This window comes from Python bivittatus, unplaced genomic scaffold, assembly GCF_059951505.1.
Source record: "Python bivittatus isolate LINGU-HERP-01145 unplaced genomic scaffold, Pbiv_v1 ctg000610_np1212, whole genome shotgun sequence".
In the NCBI taxonomy this organism is placed as follows: Eukaryota; Metazoa; Chordata; class Lepidosauria; order Squamata; family Pythonidae; genus Python; species Python bivittatus.
In genome coordinates, this window is record NW_028277088.1 from 15,973,108 (window position 1) to 15,988,473 (window position 15,366).

At 40.5% G+C, this 15,366-nt stretch overlaps 1 protein-coding gene across 4 annotated transcripts in view; it reads left to right on the forward strand.

Moving 5' to 3' along the window:
• The first annotated feature begins 1,822 nt into the window (after nt 1–1,822).
• The window catches only part of MPP7 (MAGUK p55 scaffold protein 7), an 86,528-nt gene continuing 72,984 nt past the window's right edge, over nt 1,823–15,366 (forward strand). For all 4 annotated transcript variants that reach the window (XM_088150296.1, XM_025167404.2, XM_088150293.1 and 1 more), the window contains exon 1: nt 1,823–2,084. The gene's annotated coding sequence lies outside the window, so the exon portion shown is untranslated. The remainder of the gene's footprint in view (nt 2,085–15,366) is intronic.

The following is a 15,366-nucleotide window of genomic DNA, read 5'->3' on the forward strand; positions in this document are numbered from 1 at the left end:
CTATCCTGCTTAGTCACTGTGTTAGCTGTAGCAATGCTTATAACCAGCATAATAGTCTTTTCCCCAAACTTCAGACTGAAACACACACAGCTGCCCACCTTGACAAAGTAGAATGAAATTTGCCCAAGCCAAAACCTTTATTCTTGCAGATTCTCACTAAAGCAAATAACCACAATGAATGAATGACTACATAAGAAAATGCCACGCATTCCCTAAACTGGACTGATACACTGATACACTGGCCTAAACCACAGTTGTTTAATTGTGGTTTGACTGTTGAATGAGCCACCGCAGGCTGGATTTACAAAACATGCTAAGGCAAAATCCACTTTTTGACATGCAGTTTTTGTTGGAGTCAAATTCTATTCTTTCTTCAGGAAAGAACAGGTGTGCAATTTGGAAACTTTCCTTAATCCAGCTGTGTCTCTTGAGAACTTATTGGCCTAGGTGGTAAGAAGTGCTTTTGTTATTTACTGATGTTTCATCAGCTATAACCATTTCTATTATAAATATATAAATTTGAATAACAAACAAACAAATAAATGAAAGGACAGCTGGATCTTAATCATCCATACTCCAATAACCTCCTCACTGTAATCTTTAGTGGGCTACTTAATAAACTTCAATTTGTTGTGGTTGCTAAAACCAAAAGGGGAACAGCCTGGTATATTTACTGAGCCTCAGAAAACCGCACTGACTACTGAGCTGTGGCTAACATTTAACGTCCTATCACTGATGGAACGAGATGCCCCACAGGTCACCTCTCTTTATATTATTCTGCTTCTGCCTAAATATTTACAGGCGAGGCTGTTCTTGACATTGTATCCATAGAAGAAGGAAACACCTCTTCTATACTTTCCAGTTTATGGGATTCCTTCCCCATAAAAGCTTGACTGTTATTTTATTATCTTTTTGGCCTGGTATGAAACCTTTTGCCCAGACATGCTACCTGTTGATCTGAGGCTACTATATCTGGACTGCAAAAATCCAGACAACCACCAGATCACAGCAAAGGGATTCAGAAAACACTCTTTGCTGCCCTGTAATTATCATCCAAATTTAGGCAGCTCAGATCTGCTAGCAGTAAATCCTAGATCTCTCTAGGGTTGCCAGTAGGATGTGCTACAGCATTTATTCTACCAGCTTGGAGAGGCTGCTGGATTTGTGAAAAGATGATTCAGCTTCAGGCTTCTCAAATGTATTTATGGGGTTTATACCCCACCTCTCATAGAGAAGCTCAACGCAGTTGAACAACATCCTTCCGTTTGTTTTTTTTCCTGTACAACCACAGCCATGTCTTTTGTTTTCATGGTAACTTAGGATCAGATTATTCTATGGGGTCGTGTTTACCCATGAAAAGTAGCTCAAAAAATCTTATTAATGTCGTAATAATAACGCACCACAACTTCAACAGCAAGTTGTTACAGCATTTGGAACTAGATGCAGGGTTATATTATCCTAATTTAACATGTTTTTCTCTTTACGCTCTCGTGTCTACAACTAAGTAGCATAAGGAAATGCCCCAATTAAAAAAAAAAAAATCACTCCACGCTTGAGCAACCACCGTTCTCACGACTCCACGCGCACTGCCCAACATTCTTTCAGCGACGCTTCTGCGCGTAGTAAAAACCGCTTCAGCCGTCAATCAGTTCCAGATTGACGTTCGTCTCCTCCAACCAAGCAGATCGCCCGCTTGCGGAAGGCGGAGCGAGCTTCGATTCCCACCCCCAGCGGTCAGGGGCCAATCAGGGCAATAGGAACGGGGGCGAGTAATTCGCCGCTCCCGCTCTCTCGGCTTCAGAGCTCCGCCCCCGGGCGAATGGGGAGGGCGCGGGTGGACCTCGCGCGGTAGCCGAGCGCAGCCTGTCGCTACGTGCGGCGCCCGGGGCAGGTGGAAGGAGGGACTGCGGGGCCGCTGCGCCTCCCCCACGCGCCGACTCGGAAGGATCGCTGCTGGCCGTTGGCTGCGGTAACGCGCCGAAGAGAAGGGGGATTCGCCCTGCCGGCTGCTGCTACCTGAAGGACGGACGGAGGGTCCGGGGTCGTACTCCTGAGCCCGCGAGCGGCGGTGGAGGCAGCAGCAGGTGAGGTCGGGTCCACCGAGAAAGACTATCCCGCATTCTTCCACGAGGCTTACTCCCGAGCAGAGGACGCGCCGGAGTTTAGCCGTGGCCCGGCTAGAAAAGACATGGTTTTGCGGACTGGATTCCCACGACCCAACGAACCTCCCCTCCCCCGAACTAACCAGCTTTTTTGTGAACCGAGCCGGTCGGCTTAGTTTCGCTCAGCGTGTTCTGTGAACTTCCTGGGTTAATTTCGTCAGCCGTGGTGGCTGAACTCGCCACGGATAAGCGTGTGGTGTGATGTCTAACTGGCCGTGAGAATGAGGCGTAGGTAGGAGCTGAAGGGTTTAAGGTGTGCGGAAGTGTCTAGTCTCGTCAGGTAGTAACCTCGTTATATAAAGGGAAGGGCTCTGAAGTAAAGGAGGCAATAGTGGAAATTGGGGGTCTCTCCTCATCTTACACCAGACACACTTCTTGGCGATTCTGGGAAGCCTTGCATAAATGATGCAAGCCATATTTTGATCCCTAAAATGTGCCTTTAGGTACAGGAGATCTGTAGCTAAGGAGATCTAGTAAATACATCCTAGTTTAGATTAATGAAGTACGTTCATAAGACATTTATCCAATGTTAGAGGTACAGAATTGGGCTGAAATTCTTATTGGCCAAATAAATGTACTCTCTTCTGTACAGTATTTGGTGTGAGTTCTTTTTAGCTTGCTTTTACATTTAAAGATTAAAGGACTAGTTAATACAATCTGATCATCATCACATTAAGCCCATGATCTGGTTTTTGGCCTAGTCTCCAACCAGTGGAGATGGTGATTGTCTGATTTATGGCTCAGTTTATTATGTGAATCCTAATAAAGCTAAGGGCGATTGATTTATGGCTCAGTTTATTGTGTGAATCCAGCCATGTGATTCATTTACGATTCTTTGTGTTGTGCAAACCCAAGCAGTTTGGTCAGTTTACCATGTAAACCATGTTTTAGTTAATTTATGGGTTACATGTTCATACAGCTAGGCCACTGTGACTTGTTCAGGAAACCATAGTTCTAACAAATCATACAGCTTAGCCATTCATTCCTGCAGTACCTAAGCAAGGATAAGGTGGTGGGTCAGTATAATTCCATGTTGTTCTTCCAGCAACCTTGGGGAGCCTACATGATGGCTGTACTCTGTTTAGATGGATGTTCTTCTCCTGCAGTCTTGCTTTTATTTATTTTTATTACGTTTATGGTGTAAGTGTTTTAACGTTTGTGATATTGTTTTAATTTTTAGTTGTACGCTGCCCAGAGGCACGTTCAGTGAGATGTGGCTGTATAAATTTGCTAAATAAATAAATAAAGTAGAGGGACAGGAATGGAGTTAGCAGCTTTCATGGGTAGACTTTCTGGACTACGGATGGTGACCGTTATAATTATTTTCTCACCTGAAAATGTCTCAAATAACACTGATACAGCAGCTAATTATTACCTTCTAAAATAAAGTGTAGAAGTCCTTTGCACCATTAAAAACAAATACATCCTAGGTATAAGGTTATATTACTCCTGACAGACCAGAGACATGTTTTCTGTCATAGGTACTGTATGATGGAAAGGTTATTGTTTCCAAGAGTATAGGACATTTTCAGATATAATATTGTTGATATTGCATCCTGTATTTCTTAAGCAACTTCTGTGTTTATAATGTTTTGTTACGTGATCACATTCTTTTTAAATTGTTTATATTTAATCTGTTGCATAGAGGGCAAATTAAACAAAATACTCATAAATCCGTAAGTGGCTAAAGGCTTCTCTCTCACCTGGAGAGGCTTTAATGGGGCCTGCTATGATGCTGCATAAGCTTAAGACTAAGACTGTATGCGTCTTTTTCCTGAACTATTTTACTGGGAAAAGATATATGTATATTTAATTGATTAGTTAGACAAACAAAAGCTGAGGACTTTTTAAATGCACACCAAAGTGTACATTGAATACTAAAAGTACTAATTTTTCAAGTGTCTACTGTACATAAGTATCCTTTCTATTTTTTAAATTTTAGTATTTTGTTTAGTACAGCACAGTGTTGTCTTTCTTTCACAAAGAAATTGACGTTAGCTTGCTGAATGTAAGGTGGTGATTATCAGTATCAAAGATCCAAATCTACACTTTTGGATAAAGCTGAACGTAGTTTAATAGTCCTTCACATCATTCAGCAATAAAAGTTTTTTTTTTTGTAAAATCAAACATGCAATACTAGAAAGCATAACTAATTTGAAGGGTAGTACAGGAGCTGTATATTTTTAAGTAGGGGAAAACAGGAGGAAAAACCTGTTTTAAGATCCGACAAAACATTTCACATTTTAAATCATAAAACTAAAATAACAGCAGAGAAACTCTGCTTTTTTCACTTGCTTCCAAAAAGATGCAAGGAAAGTAAATTTAAGAATCCATAGTTCTAAAATACCACCGAAAAAGCTGCTTGTAGGAAACAACAACTGGAGTTTTATAAATGGCAGAATTTGAAGTAGACCTCATCATTCATTATTAAAGTTTATTTGTTTTGCAATGGATACAAGTATTGTCTGAGATCACCTTGTTCTTAGAGTATTTCGGGCAGAATTATGTAACTGAATTCAGCTCAAGAGCCAGATTATTGCTTCAACACTTACACATTTTGTGGCTGAATAAGATCAATAATGGACTTTTTTGGAAGGGAAGCTCCTACTGTCTTTTGACATTCCTTTCTCCATTAAGACAGACCAAAGGAATTATCATTGCTTTCTTCTGCAGTAAGGGAGCAGATCTTTACAGCTTTTGGCATTGATTGGATCAATTAGGTAACAATCCTATGTACAAGTAGGCCTTGGGTTATGACCACTTGTTCAGTGACCATTCGAAATTACGATGGCGCTGAATGAGGGGGACTTGTGACTGGTCTGTGAAGTTGCAGCTGTTGCAGCATTCCCGTGGTCATGTGATCTCAATCTGGGTGCTCGGGCACCCGGCTCATGATTATGAAGTAACAGTAAGCCGCAGTCATGTGATTGGCATTTGCAACCTTCCCTGTTGGCTTTCCTCAAGCAAAATCAGTGGGGAAGCTGGCAGGGAAGGTCACAAGTTGCTCCTGCCACTTTTTCTTCCAAACAGCCCCACTACAGACCACAAGATCTGTAGCACCCCCCACACCCTCCTGCAGCCCTCACCAACCCACTCACACTTCCCAGTGCCCACCTGTTGCCCTTGCTGGCCCACCCCGCTTCCCAGCACCTGTTTGCAACCCTTGCCAGCCCACCTGCTGGCCTGCCTGCCTGCCTGCACTCCCCAGTGCCTGCCTGTGGCATCCCCCCATGTTCCTTATCTGGGACTCCTGCCTCTTTCCGCTTAATGGCCTGTGCCATCCTGGGGTTATGATGGTGATGGGGACTGCTGGGATCACCGTCACTAAGAGATGCAGTCATGTGATGTCAGGCTTTAATTGCTTAGCAACGGCAATTCCAGTCCCAATTTTTGTGAGTTCCATGGGACACATTGCGGCTTCTTCGGTGTAGACTTAGGTAGGATTACCCTGCAGGTTTAGTACTGCATCTGTTATCTGGCAAGAGTATGTTATCTGGGAATGGAGGTGGCCTATTGTGCTAGGTCTGCCCTTTCAGTGACCCTATTCTTGGGCTTTAAAACTTTGCAGCACCTAGTTCAGTTTAAAGAAGAAAAAAAAGGCCAGTGACTGATTTGCTCTATCTAACCAGCAAGCATCTGACATCATTTCTTCCAAGAAGTATTTGTATATTACCTAAAGTCTTATGATGGTGGCAGCATGTAAATATTGTAAAATAAATGAGTTATGACATTAAAAGCAAGAAAGAGAGTGGTCTGTCAAATTGAATATTCACCCTTCTCTTCCCTATGACCAGCTATACCTTTCCCATTGTGCTTTCCACTCAATGCTGTTAGTGTTTTTCTTGCCAGGGAAAGGTATAGCAAGAAATGTGGGAATTGGTTATCAATGTGTCTTTATTTATGGTGAATGAAAAAAGATAGAAAGTCTGATTTTTCAAACTTAGCTTAACATTTTAGATATAGATAAGCTACTTGGTGTATTGAACTATATACAGGTGGTCCTCGCTTAATGACCACTCATTCAGCAACCATTCGAACTTTCGACAGTGCTGAAGGAGTGGTACTTATGACTGGTCCTTGTACTTAGGATGGTTGCAGTGTCCCCAGGGTCACGTGATCACCATTTGCAACCTTCTTTGCTGGCAGCAGGAGGTCACAAATGGTGACCAAGTTGTGTCATGCTGCTTAATAGTGTGGGATTCGCTTAACGATGGCAACGAGAAGTGGCGGAATTTCTGTTGCTAGGCGGTGTGGTCACGTGACATCCTGCTTTACAATCACATTGCTTAGTGATGGAATTCCGGTCCCAATTACTGCCATTAATTACACCATGGCTCTTGATTGCATCATGGCCAGGAGGGCTTTACACAAGAAGCTGCACTGTTATAAATCATTTTGAATTCTGACTTTCCTGAAAGTAGAAAAGTTATCAAGGATCATGGCAACCAGGGAGCTGCTAAACAAGTGAAGCTTGAGCGAGCATATGTGGACCATAGATTCAAGGGGGGATTGTCCCAGTTTCCATATGAAGTGATGAGTTTGAAACACAGCAAGATACTTGGAATAACACTCTTATTTGGACTGGATAATATCTGTATAGGCTTTACATTATATGTAAGAGCCATAAAATATCTGGGAGATGGATTTGGTTTTAAAGGGTTTTATAGCAGCAGCTGTGTTCTTAACTTTGAACGTAGAAGTTGAAAGTACGATGAAAAAAAGCCCACTATTGCCTTTTTGCTGGTATAGGCCTTATCAGAAGTAGATTTAATTTATTCATACCAGATTCCAGAGGGTTGGAATGCTATGCCAAGAAATTTAAAGGATGAAAACTGGTCTACGTTACTATTGTTTTATCTGCCATTGCTGTTTCTGGATTTGAAAAGATTGAGATTTCATTTTAGAATAGTTTATAGTGAGCTTTTCTTACCTTCAGTAGTCTGCTACAGCCTGTAAACTTCTGAGTTAGGATGAGAATGGCCACATCATCGGTACAGAGGAGCACAGTCAGCTATCTCTTGTTAAGTTTACAGCAGTGGGATTCTGCTGTGGTTAAGTGGTGTCCGATGAATTTTACATTGAAAAGAGGGTGGGTCAGAATATAGCCCCATTTCATTCCTTTATGAATTGAGATATCTGCAGAGAGAAGCTGCTATTGCCGCTTCTAACTTGCGTAACTGTGTTTTTCTGCACCATTCAAATTAAGCAAAGTAACCTCTGATCTATGAATGAATGAAACAGCTTCCACCAGAGTCTTTCTCTAGGAATGGAATCAATGGTTGATTTTAAATCAATGAAAGCAATATTTAAGGAGTGAGAGAATGGGTGCATGTATTTCTCTGGTAAAACAGTAAGGTATCATTGATCCATAGTCAACTTGTCCCCCCTAAAGCCCACATGTTTGTTAGCTAGAAATGTATTTTATCGTTTTGTTTTATTTAGATAAATGTATCCTGTTCTAACCAATCTAAAAGCTTACAGAACAAAAAGCATGCATATATTTTACTGGAATGCTTGGAGACTGAATAATTAAAAGCAAATTAAAAAGTGAAACAGTAATAGAACAATTCCAGTCTTTAGGAATTTGGAATGTGTTATTAATATATGTGAATAAGGAGATTAGAAGGGGAATCTGCTAGTCAACCTTACTTTTTAGTAGTTCAGAAGGTATCAAATCACTACCAGGAGCTTCCCCATTTTTAACTGAGTGATCAATTTAACAATTCCCAGATAGGAGACCAATGGCCAAGGGAGAATACTGTTTTTAAGGATGTGGGTTGAGGCAAAAGGGTAATAGGGAAGGACCTATATTATAACTTGCTGTAAATCTCTTCCATCTCTTGAACAGCAACTCAATTTATGGCCTTCCAGAAATGAACTGACTTCTGTTTTGATGTAGCAGTTTTCTGTCAGTCTTGTACTTTGATTGCTGCTGCATTTTCCATGCTGATCAACCCGTTGAAGAAATTAAAAAAAAAAAAAAAGACATGATAGTCTTATATTGCCGAAACCAGAGATTAATTTTAGGTAATAGTTGTCATTTAAAGGGGGGAAAAAAAGTAAGACCTATTCTGACACTCTTAAAGTCCTTCTTCAGGTAGTTTTTGTTTTAAAAATCATCTTGTTATAGGTGTTATTCCTGAATGGGCAAATTAGATGTTGTTGAAGGCCCAAAGGAAGAAAAGAAGGTATCCATATTGGTCCATAAGAAAAGAAATCTAAAATCCACATTTGGTGCAATCTTCATTAGAGCAAATCAAAGTCTGAACCAGTTACCCATTAATAAGAATACTGAACAGGCGTGCTCTCTCTTCTGTCTCCTTTGGAATAATGAACTTATCTGTCACAGCCAACTCACACATTCATACCATAATTACTCTGTTTAATAGGTTTATGAGGTCATTCCTTACACCTGTTCTGGCCTCTGTCTTCAACAATTAGAAAATTGAACAATTAGAAATCCCCCCCCCCCCCCGTCTCACCAGTCAAAACAAATTGAAAGTGCTGATAATGTAGCAGTGCTACATGCGCTGGTATGTAACACTTATCCTTACATGACAGGTGTTAAGTTTTAAAATGTTTCAAAGGGAATCTAGACAAAATTGGAAAATGGTTTCTCTCAAAGGAAAATCAGAACAACATTTGAAACCAAAACTACTATCATAGATTCAGACCTTGTTCATTGACAGCTAGAAAAGGTGCATTTTCAGACCAGACAGGCCAATAACACAGGTAGATGTTTTTCTTTTTCTTTTTTTTAAGAGTTTTTTAATTAACTAAATACAAAAAGTAAAGAAAAAGAAAACACAAAAATTATTAAAAAGGAAAAAAAGCTTTTATCCTCCCAAAGCATACAAAATTTATACTTACAGACATCAATAATTTGAAGCATGATTCATTCATCCATAGCTGATCTGTATTAATTTTGCAAAACCACTGAATAGTTGGAGGTGTGTGTTTGTTTTTCCAGTACTGAACAGTATAAGCCTTTTGACTGTTAACTCTATTTGCTTTGTCCAGAATTGAAATTAAATCTCAAAGTTGAGTTAATGCATGTAATTGCTTCTGACCGAAATGGAACAATATATTTAAATAAAGCATTAATTTCACTGCATCTCCAAAAACATAAATTTAATGAGGTCATTTCTAAAATATTTCTTGTTGTAAAGGATGTATCTAAAAATCAATTGAATTTTTGGGGGTTTTTTTAGCTTGTTTTCTTTTTATTGGTTAAGTAAAACATGCAAGCAAACAAAAGGAAAAAAGAAAAGATACATATACATAGTTAAGGGATTTTGGAAAAAAAAATTAAAAAGCAAAACCAACAACAAAAATTTTTAAATATAAAAAGGGCATTCTGGTACCCCCCCTTCTTTCTCTCCCCCATTTTTTTTTGACATTTTTGTTTTAATTTTGCTCAACTCACTATGAAGTATTTTTTCAGCATCTTTTGAGACATATTTTATAATTTTGTTCAGCTGTGTACATGCTTTGTATGATTATGTCACAAATATTGTGGTGGGTTCCATAACTAATTTTCTGTTTTTACATAGGAACATGGTTCACAGTTTTCTTCCCTCTGCCAATCAGTCTTGTTCGTGTAGAGAAGATGGAGAAGTCTGACTTTTCAGTAACTGGGAGATAGTCAGGAGTGGCAGGAAGGGACAGGACAGGGTGGAGGACCCTGTCCTTGATTATATTTCAGACAGGATCTTATTTTGTGACATTTTCTCTCTCTCTCTCTCTCTCTCTTCGCATCCCCCCCCTCCCAGTTAGACTCATGGCATTATACAATTAACCAAAATAAAGTTAATGATAATGTAGAAATAATACAGAATAATAATCATTAAAACCATCAAAACATACTATAAACTACTTGAATAAAAACACGCATATTGATGATAGGCCTTAAATGCCCTTGTGAACTTCTGTTTCTAAGGTTTTTCTAAAGGTTGGTAGTGAAGGAACCATCCAGATTTCCAGTGAGAGGCTGTTCCGTAGGGTGGATGCCACTGATGAAAAACAGGAATTTCTTGCTTTCCCTTGGATTTTGCATGGGGAAAAGAACTCCAGGGCTGGTAGTTGACACTGATTTCTCAGCGCTGCCTAGGACTCTTGTCATATTTATCTTTAATGCACTTGTCTAGAAGAATCCATTATTTCTGGCAAGTTCATTTGTTGAACCCTATTGAAAATAATTGTTGCATTAAATAAATCAAATATATTGGTTTGATTGAAGCATATGACAGTTCCATCTGTGACACAACTACACGTCATATAAATGGGCGACTTCATGTCTTTCCTAAATATTCTTGGGAACTGATCTTACTGGAGACTCTTTACAAAGTTACTTATCTCTGCAGAATAAGGGTTATCAACTGCAAGATTTTATTTGTAAAACTGTGATTAGAATCAGGCCAATGTGGAGGCCATATGATTTGATTAGCACCCAAATCTTTTAGAAACCTAAAGCTTTGCATCTCTTTTTGACTGTCATTGGAATTCCACACGAACAGCGGTGCTTAAAAAGTTTGTGAACTCTTTCCAATAATCCTGCATAAATATGACCTAAAATGTTATCTGTTCTCCATGCAAGTCCTAAAGAGAACTCAGTTAAACAAATGAGTCAAAAATATTATACTTGTTCATTTAGGGTTCAAAGCTACGTATTTGTGTGTGAACTCAAAAGGGTTCACAAACTTTTAAGCACCATTGTATACATTTGTGCTTTCAATAGAAGAGGATGAAATTTACAGATGTAGTCTCTTCCAAGGAGTTAAATCCCAACAAATTCAAAGCAATAAATGGAAAATCCTTTATATGGCAGATGCCTTTTATAATTTGTTTTTTCTAAATAGCCATTAGTAGTACTTAGTTCTTGTCACAACTGGGAAAAAAACCTAGCAGATGTAATTACCTTCTTAGTGAAGGAATAAAAATATTCTAGAATTTGGAATGATAGTCGCTCTGTCTCTAGCAGGGAGACAGATTTTTAATTTGGAGAGTTCCAGTTAGGGATTAACTGTTTTAAGGACTATGTAAGAATGATATATCATAAAGATGCTGCTGGGGAAGAAGTCTATAAAATTATACCAATAATTTGGTGGAGTTCTACAGATAGGAGCATTGGAGTTGGGGAGAGGTGGAACTGTAAATAGTAAAGTTGCTATTATTAATTAAATTTGTATGCTGCCTGACTTCCGATGAAACAAGTAAAAACATTAAAAAAATAAAGGACAAAAGCAAAAGAATAAAAGATGACAAGAACCAGAGAGGAACAAAAAAGAATAATCCAAGGGGGCTTCACTCATGCTCACCAAAAGCCTGGGTGAGAACCATCTTCAAGGCCCTTGGAAATACCAGCAGGATGGGGGCCATTTAGATCTCAGGGGTGGACCTCATTTCAGAGGCAGACACTGCTACAGAGAAGGCATGCTTCTAGGTCCCAAAAGAGGACATTGCTTAATTGAAGGAACCGGGAATGCACCAACCCTGCTAGATTGATATATCTATAATATATCTATAATATTATAATATATCTATAATAATGCATATTATGGGAGATAGGCAGATCCAGTCCCTGTGCCATGTAGGCTTTATAGGTAATGAGTACCTTGAATTGTTCTGGGAGCAAACTAGCAACCAGTGCAGCTTGTGAAGCAGAGACGTTACATGGGCATACCGAGATACGCACATCGTTGCCTGCACTGTTCTATTCTGGACCAGTTGAAGTTTCCCAATGGTCTCAAAGGCAGCCCTGAGTAGAATATGTTGCAGTAGTCAAACCATCAGGTGACCAGAGTGTGAGTGACTGTCTGAAGGGCCTCCCTATCTAGGAATATGTGCAATTGGCACACCAGTTAAAACTTTGCAATAGCCTTCCTGGCCACATTTGCCACCTGCTCACTGAGCAGGAGCTGTGAGTCTAGGACAGTGTTTCTCAACCTTGGCAACTCCCATGCAGGCTGGGGAATTCTGGGAGTTCAAGTCCACACATCTTCAAGTTGCCAAGGTTGATAAACACTGGTCTAGGAAGAGCCCTAGATCGTGCATACCCTTGAATGGGGGAGTGTCACTCCATCCAAGGTCCGAGATGGAATATCCCAGACAACTACAGTTACTCGGTCTTGGTAAGATTGAATCAGAGGCAGTTCCTCCCCGTTTAAACCTGCCCAGCCTCCAGCCACTGGGACAGAACCTCAACAGCCTCACTTGGCCAGCCCAAAGTAAAAATTTAATATCAGTGTACTGATGATACTGAGCCCTAAACCAGCAGATGGCATCACCCACTGGTTTCATGTAGGTGTTGAAAAGGAATGGGGAAAGAGTAGAATTCTGTGCATCCCACAAAGGAGGGGCTGAAGGAGCAATCTCTCCCCCCAACCAACACTGAACTGGAACCAACCCTGGAGAAAGGAAGAGAACTACTGTAGAATGGTGGCCCCAATCCCCAGCCCACAGAGCTGGCTCAGAAGGATACCATGGTCAACAATATCAAAAGATATTGAGAGATCAAGGAGCACAAGAATGGATGAACCACCTCCATTCCTGTACCACCACAGGTCATATACAAGTGTGACCAAAGCTGTCTCAGTACTAAATCCTGGCCTAAAACCTGACTCAAATGGGTCTAGATAATCTGTTTCCTCCAGGGTTCTCATCAAGTGCACATCTTTTCAACAGTCTTCCCCAGAATGGGAAGGTTGGAGTCTGGATATAGTTATTGAAAACCATTGGGTCCAAGGATGCCCTCTTGAGGAGAGGGCACACCACCAACTCTTTCAAGGCAGGAGATACCACCCCCTCCATCAAGGATGTACCAATCTGTGGGTCACTTCCTTGGCCGCTTTTGTGACCTAGGAGGGGCCTGGATCCAATAAACAGGTGGCTGAACTAACAGCACAGTCTACTTCTTCAGAAGTCACCGGCTCAAACTTATCCCAGGTCACACCATCAGACTGTGCCTGTCAGCCTTGCCAGGTAGACCAGACAGGAAACATGGTCAGATGAGTTAATTCTACTTTATTGTAAGGTTACATTAACAAAATCTTGCAAGTACATTTCTCTCCCCCCCCCCCAACCATTCCCTTTACAATCCAAGAAACTAGGGAGGATCTCTTCTGAATTCTTGCCCCACCCTCATTCCTGCTGCGGGCTAAGTTGTCTTTTATCTGACCATTCCCTTGGCTGCATCTCTTTGTCCTGTCTCCCAAGGTCACTCCCACATACCATTACAGTGCCCCAGGCACCTCAGCCTGCCCTGCCCAATCAGAGTCCAAGTTGATCTGAATGATTTTATCCACCAGATAACCTAAATAATTTTCACAGCGGCCCAGCAGATGTTCTGAGGGGCTTTCCCTGCCCGATAGAGATCAGAAATCTCTATTTCTCTCTCTGTTTCCCTGAACAGAGCTGCTGGAAGCTATCAGCTGATGCAACAAGTGTGAAGAAATACTGACATTTTGCTGCCCTTCTTGTCATGAAGTAATTCCTAATGTAGGCTTTTCTCTGTGTCTAATCAGATTCACTTCCAGTCTTCTTCAGATGGTGTTCCAGGCATCTCTTCTGGTGCTTCATCTCCCAGAACTCCCAGTAAACCAAGGTGCATCCCGGGATTGGCGCACAGGGAGAGGTTGCGTAGGGGCGATACAGTCCAAGGCCTTGGCCACTCACCCATTTCAGCCAGTAACCAGGGCCTTTGCTGAACCACCCACCAGGTCCTCAGGAAAATCTTTTTCTCTGGAACCTTTCTCTGGAACCCCATTGGGTCCATCAGTCACCTGGAGCAGGCCGATCAAATGGGCCCTTTCTCCCTGCAGGGAGGGGTAAAACCGTTGAGTCAAAAGGCAACCAGAGCATGATCTGTCCATAGCAATAGACTGTTGTCAATGCTTTCCACTGCCAGATCATTTCTCAACAGCCCCGAGACTAAAACCAGATTCAAGGTGCAGTCCTGGCATGCATTGGGCTGTCAGTGACTTGGGAGAGGTCCATGGTTGTCAGGGTGGCCACAAACTCCTGGCCAGCCCTGGACTCAATGTCACCAGGTGGCAAATTGAAATCTCCAAGCACCAGTAGCCTTGGAGACTCTATAGCCAACCTTGCAGCAGATCCAGCAGCTCTGTAAAGTTGGAGGGGAAGTTAAACATGGAATGAATATGTAGTGACAATTGTGTTATTGATAATGAACATTTACAAAACAATTGAGTGTTCCACAGATACTTTTGAATGAATGAATGAATGAATGAATGAATGAGCCTATGAAACGTGTAGTAAGACTGAATTCTCTATCTTTTTATGCCATAAGAGATAGTTGAACCTTTTGATTAATTGCAATTTATTTGTACTACCTGAGTATTAATTTTTCCAGGATTTCTTAGCTTCCTATTCTGTTAGTAGTCACTCTTTGGATGAGGTAACCGGTCAGTTTGGCTTCTTTTGGCTGTATAAATATAGAGGTTTATGGTACCAGAGACCATCTCTAATCTCTGCAGAAGGAATACAGCCCCTTTTACTTTTTTGTTGCCATAATTGTGTAATTGTTTCATTGTTTTGATCATCCATAAAAGAATTTCTGAATTGAATTGGAGGCTGACATAACATTTCTAGTATTGAAGTAAGAAATAAAACTGGAATTTAACTACAGCATATAGTCATAGTTTTTAGTCAGTATTTACAAATATAACAGTATTGCACTCAGTTACTAGCTTCTGCCACACCCACTGGGTGTATGTGTGTATGCATTTGACTAAAACTAATTATTTATATTGTTCATTAGAAGTATGGACATCATAGTGTAATTGTGGTAATGTAGTAAATTTAATATATCAAAGACAGTTGAGAAAAGTTCCTTCAGTATGTCAGGAAGTGTACTTAGAAGATTGTGCAATTTATGGTGTTTGAGCTCCCTCTTCTGGTAGAAATTAATATTCTTTCTGTAATCTGGGATGTAGTATGGAAAGAACTTTCAAAGTTAGTAAAATGCATTTGAATTATAGGCTAAAATTATTTTGACATTGTTTGCTCTTGTTATTCAAAATTTCTAGCAGTGAATGGCTTCATATTTTCCACATGTAGCTATTAATAGCTTAAAAATAACTGTTTTCAAGAAATAGATTCTTGAAAATTGAGTTGGCTTTTATGAAATAATGCTGTCTAGCATTCGGATTTTGAAAGGGAATGTTCCAACATTCTTGATCTTATT